This window comes from Sparus aurata, chromosome 21, assembly GCF_900880675.1.
Source record: "Sparus aurata chromosome 21, fSpaAur1.1, whole genome shotgun sequence".
Taxonomy (NCBI): domain Eukaryota; kingdom Metazoa; phylum Chordata; class Actinopteri; order Spariformes; family Sparidae; genus Sparus; species Sparus aurata.
The window spans coordinates 2,174,891-2,188,639 of record NC_044207.1 but is presented as its reverse complement, the minus strand read 5'-3'; the positions used below and the strand labels follow the sequence as shown (position 1 = coordinate 2,188,639).

General features: G+C 45.6%; 1 protein-coding gene across 1 annotated transcript in view; it reads right to left on the bottom strand.

Annotated features, from left to right (window-relative positions):
* The window catches only part of LOC115572877 (uncharacterized), a 45,893-nt gene extending 38,045 nt beyond the window's left edge, over positions 1 to 7,848 (bottom strand). The window contains exon 1 of the mRNA XM_030403353.1: positions 7,710 to 7,848. The gene's annotated coding sequence lies outside the window, so the exon portion shown is untranslated. The remainder of the gene's footprint in view (positions 1 to 7,709) is intronic.
* Positions 7,849 to 13,749: the final 5,901 nt, after the last annotated feature.

Here is a 13,749-nt window from a genome sequence, read left to right as displayed (position 1 = left end):
AATCCATCTGTAATTCCTTGGCAAAACTCAGACATCATAGGCCAGTGGTGTTGTCTGAAATACGATGGTGATATTTATCCTGGAGTGATTCAGGAGGTGAATGAAACACATGTAAGTGTCAAATGTATGCACCGGATTGGAATTAGCCGCTCTTTCTGGCCACAGCGGGATGAGGTCCTGTGGTACTTGCATGGAGATATCATCGCAATGATTCCTCCTCCAACTTCTGTGACCTCACGTCATATGGAGATCAATAGGGACATATGGTCCAAGATCTCAGACTTGTGAACAGTCCAAAATCAAAAGGAACATGAAAGAACAAAAGAAACACAAAGATAAAACTGACTATGAGTGAGATCAGTTAAAAAGTACCCTTTTAGTGAATTAGAAGAAAACAAAACAAACACAGATGAAATATGATCAGTTGGATGAGTTGGAAAGTGTCGTAATAGGAAACCATAGAGACACATCTGGATTGGAGAGTTTCTTGTCTTGTGTCTTGTTTTTCCATGCCCTCATGTTCTCCTGTGTATTTTCCTATGTTCCCTCTGGCTCCCTCTGTCTATTGCTTTGTTCCCTTCATGTTCTCATGTGCTCCTCCCCTTCGTTATCTCACCTGTTGGTCCACCTCACCTGTTCCTCGTCTTGTCATCAGTGTCTGTGTACTTAGTCTCTGTGTTCCCTTCACTCCTTGTCTGGTCATTGTTCTTGTCAGCCCCTGTTTACGTCCACGCTCTCATCCATGTTCTTCGAGTCCCGTTTTGGTTTTGAGTTTTCCATGTTTGATTTGTACTTTGCCTTTTTCTTTGCACTTTGTTGAACTGTTTTATTTTGCTACTTTGTCTTGCTGTTTTTGGTTGATACTTTGCCTCTTGCCCCGTTTTGTCTGCTTCTGTTTTTCTGTCTTCAGCTTTAAAATAAAGCTCGCTTTTCGTTCCCTCATATCCTTGCCTCTTGTGTAATTGCATTTGGGTCCACCTTCCCCTTTACAAAGTCTTCCCTAAAACCCCGACCTGACAATCAGTTGAATAAGTTGAGTTTGAGTGTCAATAAATTGTCTATTGTTGTAATGTTTTTATAATATGTTCAGTTGAACAAATCAGTTTAATTTTATTAAATGAAATTTAAATTTGTTGAATCAAAATAAAGCTTTTTCTTAAGAGGTTTCTGGCGTTCTTCTGTCAACTGTCTTACTTTGTCCGTCAGCTGTGTTACCTGTGGTTTTTGTATCATAAATCTTTTAAATGTTGGATAAACTGTAACACAAAAGATGGGGAATATCTCTGGAGAGGGAAGTCTTTCATTAGGATGATGATTAACTCTAAATTCAATGTAATGTGGATTTATATTGAAAAAACGGTCTTACTTTTTCACAGCATCTCGCAGAATGTCCAGAATGATGCTCAAAATTCACATTTTTAAGTAAGTTTGACAGATAACCCCAAAACCCCTGGTGAATAGACTCAAACACTTGAGTCTATTAGTGTGTGTTATGAATGTGTAGTATTTTATGTTTTATGTGACACAACATTTGTCCGTAACACAGTTGAGAAAAAAAATGAATCAAATGTTTATTTTCATTAAGATATTTAAATAGTTATTTGACCGTAAGCTTGCCAATTAATGAATTTAGCACATTAAGGGTGTATATTATGTAAACATCTAGTTTATTTATCAAAAAAGAATACTGCTATTTTGACTATTTGGTTGAACAGAAATGTACCCCTAATTATAGAATGACTCTTGAATAGAATAGAATAGTCTTGTCATTGAACAGGAGAGTACAATGAAATTGAGGGTGCTCCCGCAGCGACAAATGAAAAAAAAAAGCAACACATAGAACAAATAGTAATATAAATATAAATAAATTATATATCTATAGCCCTTTAAGGTGCTAAAGGGAGGTAGGAGGAGGTAGATTGGGTTTGTTCTTGTCGGGCGGGGGGGAGGTTTGTGAGTGTATCCGTTCGTATTTGTAGTTAGTATGGCCCAGGGGAAGAAGCTGTCTGTCAGCCTGCTGGTGTGGGACTTTGTTGACCTGTAGCGTCTCCCAGAGGGCAACAGATCGAACAGGGGGTAGGCAGGGTGTGAGGGGTCTCCTGTGATGGCCTTAGTTCTCCTGAGGCGGCAGGATGTGGCGATGTGTTCCAGGCTGGTCAGAGGGCAGCCGATGATCTTTTGGGCAGTGTTTATGACCCTCTGCACCGCCTTCCTGTCCTCGGCTGTTGAGCCTGCGTACCACACACCCAGACAGTACGTCAGTACGCTCTCCACAGAGGAGTGATAGAAGGCCAGCAGCAGCTTTGTGTCCAGTTTGTTTTTCCTGAGGACACGCAGGAAGTGTAGTCACTGCTGAGCCTTCTTAACCAGGGCCCTGATGTTGTAGGTCCAGGAGTGGTCTGCGGAGATGTGGGTGCCCAGAAACCTGAAGGTGGTGACAGTCTCCACCTGTTCTCCATTTATGAGGAGGGGGGTGTGGTTATGTCTGTTCTTCCTGAAGTCCATGATGAGTTCTTTTGTCTTATGGACATTCAGGGTCAGGTTGTTGTCTGAGCACCATAGTGACAGTTCCTCCACCTCGGCCCTGTACGCTGTCTCGTCCTCGCCTCGGATGAGTCCAACCACTGTGGTATCATTCGCATATTTAATAATGCGGTTGGTTGGGTGAGTTGGAGAGCAGTCGTAGGTGTACAGGGCGTACAGCAGAGGGCTCAGAACGCAGCCTTGAGGGGAACCAGTGCTGAGTGTGAGTGCAGTGGAGTGGTGGGGGCCGATTCTCACAGACTGTGGGCGACTTGACAGGAAGTTTCTAATCCAATTGCAAGTGGGGAGGGGGATCTGTAGTTCCAGCAGTTTGGTGATGAGAATGTCTGGAATTATGGTGTTAAATGCTGAGCTGTAGTCCACGAAGAGCATCCTCACATAGCTCTTCTTGTTCTCCAGGTGGCTCAGCGCTGTATGGAGTGTGAGGGCGATGGCGTCCTCTGTAGAACGGTTTGCCCTGTAGGCAAACTGGTGGGGGTCGAGGGAGGGAGGGAGACAGTCTCTGATGTGCTGGGAAACTGATCCTGAATGTAATCATTCAGGCTATCTATGGCAGGTTTTTTGGGGATGGGGACGATGATAGAGGCCTTCAGACATGTGGGGACGGTGGCATGTGTCAGGGAGAGGTTGAAGATTTTGGTGAGGATCCCTGCCAGTTGGTCTGCACATGCTTTAATCACCGCTCCTGAGATACCGTCAGGACCAGCAGCTTTTCTGGGGTTCACTGCTCTTAACTTTTTTCTCACCTCGTGCTCCTGGAGAGAGAGAGGTGGGGTGCTGGAACCAGGGGGAGGCAGTGACTGCAGGTGTGTGGTGGTGGTCTCAAACCGGGCAAAGAAGTTGTTTAGCTCCTCTGCCAGTGTGCTGCTGCTGTTGGAGGATGTGGGAGGGGGGTTGCCTTTGTAGTTGGTTAGGGCCTGGATGCCCCTCCACATCTGACGCGGGTTATTGTCCGTCAGGTATTCTTCTATTTTGTTCTTGTAGGAGACCTTGGCCTGTTTGATGCCCCTCCTCAGGTCAGCTCTGGCAGTGCTGTAGAGAGCTCTGTCTCCCGTCCTGAAGGCCGAGTTACGAGCTCTGATCAGGGTCTGGACTTCCTTTGTCATCCAGGGCTTTCTGTTTGGAAAGATCTGGATGCGTCTATCCTCGGTGACGTAATCTACACAGCACCTGATGTAGAAGAGGACAGACTCAGTGTGTGTGTCCAGGTCCTGATCTTCCAAAATGCTCCAGTCTGTGCAGGCAAAGCAGTCCTGCAGCTGGTTGAGAGCATTTTCAGGCCAGGCTTTGATGGTCTGGGTGGCTGGTTTTTGTTTTGCCTTCTGAGGGGGGTGTAGGCAGGGAAGAGGAGCAGAGAGAGGTGGTCTGATTGTCCGAGGTGGGGGAGGGGGTCGCTCTGTAGGCATGCTTGATGTTAGAATAAACAAAATCAAGTGTGTTTTCTCCCCTGGTTGCACACTTGACGTGCTGGTGAAATTTGGGGAGAACAGTCTTGAGGCATGCTTTGTTAAAGTCCCCAGCAATGATGTGCATGCCATCCGGATGAGCCCTCTGTTGTTTACATACCATGAGCTCAAGCTGGCCGAGTGCTGTGCTAACGTTAGCGTGGGGAGGGATGTAAACAACGGTTACTATGGCAACCGTTAGCTCCCGTGGCAGGTAGAAGGGTCGGCACTGAACAGACATGGCCTCTAAGTCCGGTGAGCAGTGGGTGTCTATCACTCTGCTGTCCGAGCACCAGTCCTCAAGCACATAAACACAGAGTCCCCTTCCCATGCTCTTACCGGAGGCTTCAGTCTGGTCGCAGCGGTGAAAGGTGCGTCCTGCAAGCTCCACGGTAGCATTGGGGATATGCGGGCGCAGCCAGGATTCGCTAACAATCAAAAGAGTCACGGATGTGGCGGTTGTAGGCGATCTGTGACTGCAGCTCATCTATCTTGTTCGCAAGGGATCTTATAAGAAAATAATTGACCGCCGAACGTTGAGAAGGCTCATTCAAGTGAATGGAGCATTCTACAGCATTAAGAACAGCCGTGGAATAAATGGTAATGACTGAGGATTATAGTTGCTGATGGCTGGTACTTAGTGGCAGACACTATCCAGTTCAATCTCCTCAGTTAGGTAAATCTGTTGCTAGCTGCCACATGTCACCTCAGTCAGTGATGCCACAGCAGGTGTCTGGTTGATTACAGGGCGGTCAGAGCTAGAACATGCTTCAAAATTTAGACTGAAAACTTGAGTAAATGTACTTAGTTCCATTGAGTCACTGAAAATTATTAATACTGTTAGACCATTTTTTCACAACACCTGAGAGAAGAGTGCTGTTCAAATCACCAGTTTTTACTTTGATTTGTCACCATTGTCATTTCAGAGTTCAGTGACTGCATCAAATTCCACTTTTAATCAAGCCGTCCCGTATATGAGTGTGATCCTGTTTGTGAGATATATCTGAATGGCTTTAGAGTGATTTTACTGCATGCTGAAGATTTTTCCAATCATAAAAAATCGTAATCGTAAATTATGAAATGCCTAATATCTCATACTCTAAATATGCATATTAGCTAACCCTTGACAAGTAGATAAAAGACAAGGTCACATCTAGTGACACTGTGCTGCCAGCTGTCATATACACACATATATACACACACACACACGCCCTCTTTATTTCACTGTGTGTTAATATCATCAGTGTTTCCTGTACTGCACACTCACAGATCAATGGAGCCATGGGATGAAATAAGACACGAATTTCCCCCTCGGCTGAAGAGACAAAAGTCAATCAGTTAAAGCTTTTTTTCCATGTTGCATTATCCACCTTATTCCTGACTTTGTGAGTTTACCCATGGTTCATAGCGGTATTCGGTTATGCTCTTCCGGTTGAACTGGCTGACCTCGGTGTTTACGCTAACGTAGCTGTCATGCTCGCTCTATAAACCGGCTTTTAACACAAAGAAAGCGACAGAATGGATAAAAATCGGAGGTGGATACACAGTACAGATGTTTTAATAAGTCGTGAGGACAGTTCTCACAGTGCCTCACCCGTCAGTTCTCACGGAGTGGGCATATGACATGAAGCATATGTCGATGTAGCTAATGCCGGGCTAATGCTTATCTTATATTTTCTGAAGGTGTTGACGGCGGAGAATTACGCAGTTATAAACGCACAGAAGCATACAACTACCTGCACAGTAACAAAATAGGGAAAGTACTGTTGAAGAAACACAGCAAGTTTATATTTCTGAAGGCAGCAGTAGCGCCCAGCCAGAGTGTCAGTCAAGCTAAACATACAGCGTGGATAATGCTGAAGCAAAGTGGAGTCCTGGAGACAGGCGGCTGCTCGGACATTGCCAGGTTAGGGAAGTCATGCAGTCATGCAGCAGCTATACTGTGGAAGATATTCATAAACCCAAATATTTATTTTAGTGTCAAAGCCGCGAGCCCCGCTAGTCTCTGTTCCTCCTTCCTCAGCATGGCGTGTAGGTCGCAGGGCACGGACAAGTTTGTCTAAGTTGTTGATGTACTACACGAGACATTTCTGAAAAAAACTTCAATTTTCATGAATTGTTGTGGCAACCAACAACGGCACATGTTGTACCTGAGCTCATTTTAAAAACAACTTAGCACTTATGACCTAACGCTAGTTGTTTAGGGCTAACTTTGCGGCAGCGGTCAGTCATGCAGTTGCAAGGCAACCGGAAACAGAAAACCGCCGGCGGAAGTAGTTATCTGTCATGGCAGCACCCATAGGCTTCCGAGGAAACAGGTGGATAGAGACATGTGATATACAAATATTCTGCAGATCCCAACAGAGATACCTGTACTGGTCTTCTTGCAATTCAGCTGCTTCTCATAACATTGGGATGTCATGCATAAATGGGACCGGGCAGCATTTTGTCATCTTAAAATGTTTTATCCAACTTCCAATCCACTGATTTCAATCTCTCAGCATGTTCCCAAGGACACTTGAACTGGCAATATACACATAGGTAAATAGTGATGTGTGTGGCTGGAGAAACTTGACCACTAGACATGAACTGCTTCCTTATCTGTGTTCTCTGATGGCTAAAACTGTCAGCAGGTGCAATTAACACCAAACTAGAGCTGAATCACACTCTTCAACACCCAGTGAATGAGAGTAACACCAGCTGTAGTCTAAATGAAAAAATAAAATCCTCAAATCTAACTCTGTTTCTCCTTTTTGTCTAACTGCAGATTATTTCACACTTCATTTGCTGTGCAGCTACCTTTTGCAATGAAAAAAAAAAGCTAACATTTTTACATAGGTGAGGGTTAGTGATCACGTCACGTCACGTCACGTCACGTCACGTCACATCACATCACGTCATGTCACGTCATGTTCTCAAACCCCTATGTCTTTGGTTAAGGCTTATGTACTTTCATCTTGGACTGCAGGGATACCTTAAACTTGATGATGTGATAAGTATGGAAGATTATAAAAATAGGATTGAAGACCATTTGACCACTGACTGCACATGCCCTGCTACTGAACACTGGTAAATCTTCATGTCTTTATGTCATTTGCTGTTTGTTTTTTGTCTGTGTGCTGCTGTCTTGACCAGGACCACCTGAAAAAGACATTTTGAACCTCAATGGGATTAATCCTCAAATAAAGTATGGGGATTTTTGAACATTGGTGTAACAAAGAATTGAGAAGCTTGTCATGAAATGAATTGTCATCAACAATTTAGTGTGTGAATCGATGAATGTGACACATGTTGTAGGGCGCTTTGAGTAGTCAGTACAATGGAAAAGCAACATTTATATACAAATGCATGTCTGTCTACCATTTGTCATATCATGTTGACTATGAGTCTTTACAGACAACCTTGAGCTGCATGTTGATGTTCTGCAGGAACCTTGTGCATATGTTACTAAAGCTTTATCTTTGTTTTGACTTAACATATGAGTTTGCATGAAATACACACCAGATTGTGTTTTCTCTCAGGTTGCATCAGCAAACTGTACAACAGAGCACCTCAGATGGATTTCTTTCTGAATGTATAGACCCCACAGAGAACCACAAACAATCTCTGAAATACTTTTCACAGTTAATATTCTTATATATATGTATATATTCTGTATGTCACAGCCTGCACAAAATTCGATTTCAATGCACAGCAAACATAAGGAAAGTGGTGTCTTACCTGCTGATGCAGCTGTTAGAGTGGTGTGATGTCAGCTGCTGGCACTGCTATGAAAAGTGAATGATTGTTCTCTTCCTGTTCCTATACCACTGTGGTTCTCTCCTCTTTTATACTTATGTCAACCCCCTTTATATCCCAGACTCTCTCCCTCCCTCGCTCTCTCTCTCATGCACACATCTCAGTGCCAGCAGGGTGCATATTGAGTATGTGTGGGCAGCAGCCAATCATAAAACAGCAGCTTTAGCCATATTTGCGACACACACGTTTAGGCTCACATTGACACACTTATAGGATGGATATAAGTATTCACCTCTCTCTCTCTCTCTCTCTCTCTCTCTCTCTCTCTCTCTCTCTCTCTCTCTCTCTCTCTCTCTCTCTCTCTCACTCACACACACACACACACACACACACACACACACACACACAAAAACACACACAACTGAAGCACATCTGTCATCTGCAAACGTCTTATCCAACCTTTCAGAGGATTAGTGTTTTATTTTTTTGCTGTTGAAACTCAATTTGATAATCTCCTGTATGCACTCGTTGACTATCTGCGATCGTTGATCATCATTGTGATTTTGTGTGTGATGTCTTTGCAGTGTAAAAGTCCTTGTGTTTTGTATGAGGCATGGAAATGCTGTGGTTTTTGATATCATACTGATTTGCATGTGATGTCATGTGGGGGTCTGAATGTTATGTAATATACTGATGCAGCTATAATTTGATGTCACATTGCTGTAGTATTTTTATAGAACAAAACAGTTGCAGTTTACAAGACAACACTGATTGTCATGAGCCTTGGGGACATCACATGACATTATTTGTCATGTAAATAGGTAGGACCATGGCACAGGCCGCCACTGCAGAGATTTTTAAAAATCGGTGTAGTGTGTGCTCTCTTTCTGGTCCTCGTCAACACAGGTGCAGCTGAGTTTTTAAGTTATTGAAGCTGAGTAAAATTCTTTGTAGGGAGACCAGAGGGTAGAGCATACAATACAATATACAATAGTCAATTCTGTGGCTAATAAAAGCATGCATTAATGTCTCTGTGTTCACTTGACAGACAATGGCAGTACCCTGGAAATGTCCTTAAGATGATAACATGCAGTCTTAGTTATGTTTCTTTTGTGAGGCTCAAAGCTCAGATAACTCAAAGATAACAATTTTTAACTTGTTGAGAGAGATTTAAAGGTCCCATATAATACTGTTTTTCATCAATTTCACACAGCTGTTAGTGGTCCAACAACACTGTATTTGCCCCAAACCCATCCGTGGTCCTGAATTTCAGCTGTCTAAAAGTCGCTCAAGTGAGTTCTACTAAGAGCAGGCCGTTTCTGTGCCTGCACCTTTAAATGCTAATAAGCGCCATCTGTCAACGCATGCCTTGCCTGCTACACGCCCCTCTCAGGGAGAGGATGCCGCTCACGCTAGCAGTAGCATGTGGAGCTAACTATTTAGCCAATTTCAAGCTGACTTCACCATACTTGTAGGCAACTGTAAATACTATCAAAACCGTGGCGACACTTACCTTTGGCTCGGGTGCAGTTGCTGGGTCAGGTATGGTTGGGACTGATCCTTTTTCAAGGGTCAGCCTTGAGGCAAAGACAGCTTTGTACTGACACTCGTTACTGAAGCAGTCCAACATGAAGTGGTAAGCACACACATACAAACTAATAGGAAGCGTAGCCGGCACATTGTAGTTAAAAATGAAACGCAACCACTGTCTCTTCTGTTGTTCTGTAGCTGGGACAGCATATAGGCACATGTTGATTTACACAACCAACAACCGAGGAAATTGCGTGTCTAGCTCTGAGCGATGACATTGCGAAACACTGCTAGCTTACCGCTGGACACACCTAACTTCACCTCGGTGATGAACGCCCCCCTCTCGGATATCTCCTATCATTGCGCAGAGAGGGCTGGCCTATGAAAATCTATCCTTTCTTTACGTAAGGACAGGAGCTGAATCTGAATAGCCTGTAAGAGCACCGTTTTACCAGTAGGTGGGCTGCAGAGACGATGCAGGACTCGTTTGCTTTCCTCATTCTGGGAGTTGGTAGGCTCAGGAAGGACCAGTTCATATACAGTATGTAGAGACCAGAGAAAATGTGTTGTGTCATCACAGTAGATTCCTGTTCCTTGTTTTGTGATCGGTTGTCATGATTTTGTTTTGTGTCTAATTTCCATGTCTTTGTATCTTGCCTTGTGTCTTATGTTTTTCCATGCCCTCATGTGTCCTTTAAGTTCTCCTGTGTATTTTCCTATGTTCCCTCTGGCTCCCTCTGTCTATTGCTTTGTTCCCTTCATGTTCTCATGTGCTCCTCCCCTTCGTTACCTCACCTGTTGGTCCACCTCACCTGTTCCTCGTCTTGTCATCAGTGTCTGTGTATTTAGTCTCTGTGTTCCCTTCACTCCTTGTCTGGTCATTGTTCTTGTCAGCCCCTGTCTACGTCCATGTTCTTCTCCATGTTCTTCAAGTCCCGTTATGGTAGGTTTTGGTTTTGAGCTTTCCATGTTTGATTTGAACTTTGCCTTTTTCTTTGTACTTTGTCTTGCTTTTTAGTTGCTACTTTGCCTTGCTGTTTTTGGTTGCTACTTTGCCTCTTGCCCCCACTTTGTCTGCTTCTGTTTCTTGTGTTCAGCTTTAAAATAAAGCTCGCTTTTTGTTTCCCCATATCCTTGCCTCTCGTGTGTAACTGCATTTGGGTCCACCTTCCCCTTATCCTTAGTCTCCCTTTAACCCCCTGCCTGACAGAATGACCAGACCAGAAATGGACCCAGCGGACTACACAAAACAGCTCACGGTGATAGAGGAGAAATTGTGGGGAAATCTTGACATTAAGACTAATGTGAAAGAAATGCTACAGGTAATAGCCGAGTTCAACAGAGACATATTTGATAGGCCCCGGTTGTGGGCAGTTCCATACGCTGTGGCGCTAATAACTGAAGTGGCTGACCTCAGGAGAACCTTGCTTGCCCAACTAAACAACCACAACTCCCAGTTAGCTCCCAGTTTTCCAGCCCAAACTGGCGCCTCAGTCTCAGCTCCAGCCTATGCCTCAGCTCCATCCCCAGCCCATGCCTTGGCCTCAGCCCATGCCTCAGCCCATGCCTCAGCCCATGCCTCAGCTAAAATGTCTCCTTTTTGTGGAACCCGCCTGGCCTTCAAAGTTTCCCCGCCTAGAAAGCGCCACTCTCGGTGGCGTCTGGGCTCCCTGAGGTCTGGCGCCCTCCTTTGCTGTCCTTCGCCGACACCTGCCAGTGGCCCTCAGTGGGCGGCCCGGTCGACACCTGCCAGTGGCCCTCAGTGGGCGGCCCGGTCGACACCTGCCAGTGGCCCTCAGTGGGCGGCCCGGTCGACACCTGCCAGTGGCCCTCAGTCGGCGGCCCGGTCAACACCTGCCAGTGGCCTTCAGTCGGCAGACCTGATGGCGCCTGTTCCTGCTCCTCGGTTGGAGGACCCGCCGAGGCCAGCCCCAGCTCCTCGGTCAGCGGACTGGCCGAGGCCTGCTCATGCTCCGTGTCCGGTCCCAGCTCCTCAGTCGGAGGCCCAGCTGAGTCCCACGCCGCGTTCTGTGCCTGCTCCTCGGTCGGAGGCCCGGCCGAGTCCCACGCCGAGTCCAGTGCCAAGTCCTCGGTCGGAGGCCTGGCCGAGTCCCACGCCGAGTCCAGTGCCTGCCCCTCGGTCGGAGGCCCGGCCGAGTCCCACGCCAAGTCCAGTGCCTGCCCCTCGGTCGGAGGCCCAGCCGAGTCCCACGCCAAGTCCAGTGCCTGCCCCTGGGTCGGAGGCCCGGCCGAGGCCTGTCCCTGCACCTCGGTTGGAGGACCGGCCGAGGCCTGTCCCTGCTCCTCGGTCAGAGGCCCGGCCGAGTCACGCCCAGTCCAGCGCCTGCTCCTCGGTCGGAGGCCCGGCCGAGTCCCACGCCAAGTCCAGTGCCTGCTCCTCGGTCGGAGGCCCGGTCGAGTCACACGCCTCCGCCGCCGGCCTCCAGTGGGTCCCAGCCCACGCCTCCGCCACCGGCCTCCGTCATGACTGTAGATTCCTGTTCCTTGTTTTCCTTCATGTTCTCATGTGCTCCTCCCCTTCGTTACCTCACCTGTTGGTCCACCTCACCTGTTCCTCGTCTTGTCATCAGTGTCTGTGTATTTAGTCTCTGTGTTCCCTTCATTCCTTGTCTGGTTATTGTTCTTGTCAGCCCCTGTCTATGTCCATGTTCTTCTCCATGTTCTTCAAGTCCCGTTATGGTAGGTTTTGGTTTTGAGCTTTCCATGTTTGATTTGAACTTTGCCTTTTCTTTGTACTTTGTCTTGCTTTTTAGTTGCTACTTTGCCTTGCTGTTTTTGGTTGCCACTTTGCCTCTTGCCCCCATTTTGTCTGCTTCTGTTTCTTGTGTTCAGCTTTAAAATAAAGCTCGCTTTTTGTTTCCCCATATCCTTGCCTCTCGTGTGGAACTGCATTTGGGTCCACCTTCCCCTTATCCTTAGTCTCCCTTTAACCCCCTGCCTGACATGTTGTTCATAATATGGGACCTTTAATGCCAATATCTGCAGTTTCACTTTCAGTCTGGCTCTCTTGGCTTCAGTATTAGTGACCAATAGTTTGATTTGGTTCTGACTGAGCTGTAAACATTTTCAGTCATCCATAGTTTGATTTCTAAAATACACTAGATGTGTAGTAATATGAACAACTGAGGCTGACATTGTTGCAAATTCATTTTTATTGAAACAGATAGCAGGGAGCTCATTTGCCATTCAAAGATGTAAGATTCAGATTTTCAGTGAAAAGAGTTCATGCACTGTGGAGGACAAATGCACTGATCAGATCTGCATATTTTCATTGTAAAATGTAGTTGCACAGTAAATTCAGTTTTTGTAGGGGGACAAAATGAACAGCTTTAGAGAACCAGTCCACAGTGGAATCACCACGTGAATCACCACGATACCTTTGGAGGGTGGCAGTCCCGTGACAAGATCCATGGCGATGTGTGACCAGGATCAGTGGGGAACAGGCAGTGGTCGTAGTAGACTGGCAGGAGCACGATGGGAGGCTTTGCTACGGGCACAGACAGAGCAGGCAGAGACGAACTCCTTGGCGTGAGCATATAATGTGGCCCACCAAAAATGATCACAAATGAGGTATAAGGTTCTCAGGAAACGCGAGTGACACGTCAGTTTAGATGGATGGCCCCACTGGAGGACCTGGGAGAGTCCAGGACAAAAATCCGCCTGGTTGGACAGTCATTTGGGGGAGGATGAGTGTGCTGCGCCACCCTGATGGAGCCCTCAATGTCCCACCTAACTGCAGCAACCACACATTGGGGGGCTACAATGGGCTCGTCTGCACCCCCCTCATCAGAGAGAAAAAACTATCAAGAGAGGGCATCAGGCTTGGAGCCTGGTTGGTAGTTGAGAGTGTATTGAAAATTAGGGCTGGGCGATATGGCCTCAAATCAATATCACGATATATTGAGCAACTCACCTCGATAACGATAAATGAACAATAAGTAACCCCCCCCCCCTAAAAAAAGGGACAAAAAAATCCTGTGTATTTACAGAAATGCCACTTTAAAGGACTGTAAAACTACATTGTAGTTAAGATTTATATTATTTATTTAGTAGTTAAGAACAACTGATAAGCACACGATTGAACAGCTGAAAAGCACAGATTACTTGAAATGACAACAACTGAATAAGTTTAAAAGTATAAAATATACAGTCCCTTATAAACAATTCTAAGCTTCTCGCTTCTTTTATTTCTTCGAATTGAATCACGTGGTTGTACTGCAGGTGGTGGAAGAGGCTGGATGTAAATAAATAAACATTTTGAGGACTTCAGATTCAGAATCTAAGACATGAGACAAAATAGTAGAGAAGTTGACATTGCTGCTTAATAATGTTAACCTCTTAGAGAACTTTTTTTACCATTATTTTCTTTATCTTTATATATTTTTGATAGACACAGAATCTGTTTCAGAAGTCAGTGGGTCACATGACATGGAAGCTATTGAGAAAAAAAAAAATCAAGATTTCTGCATAT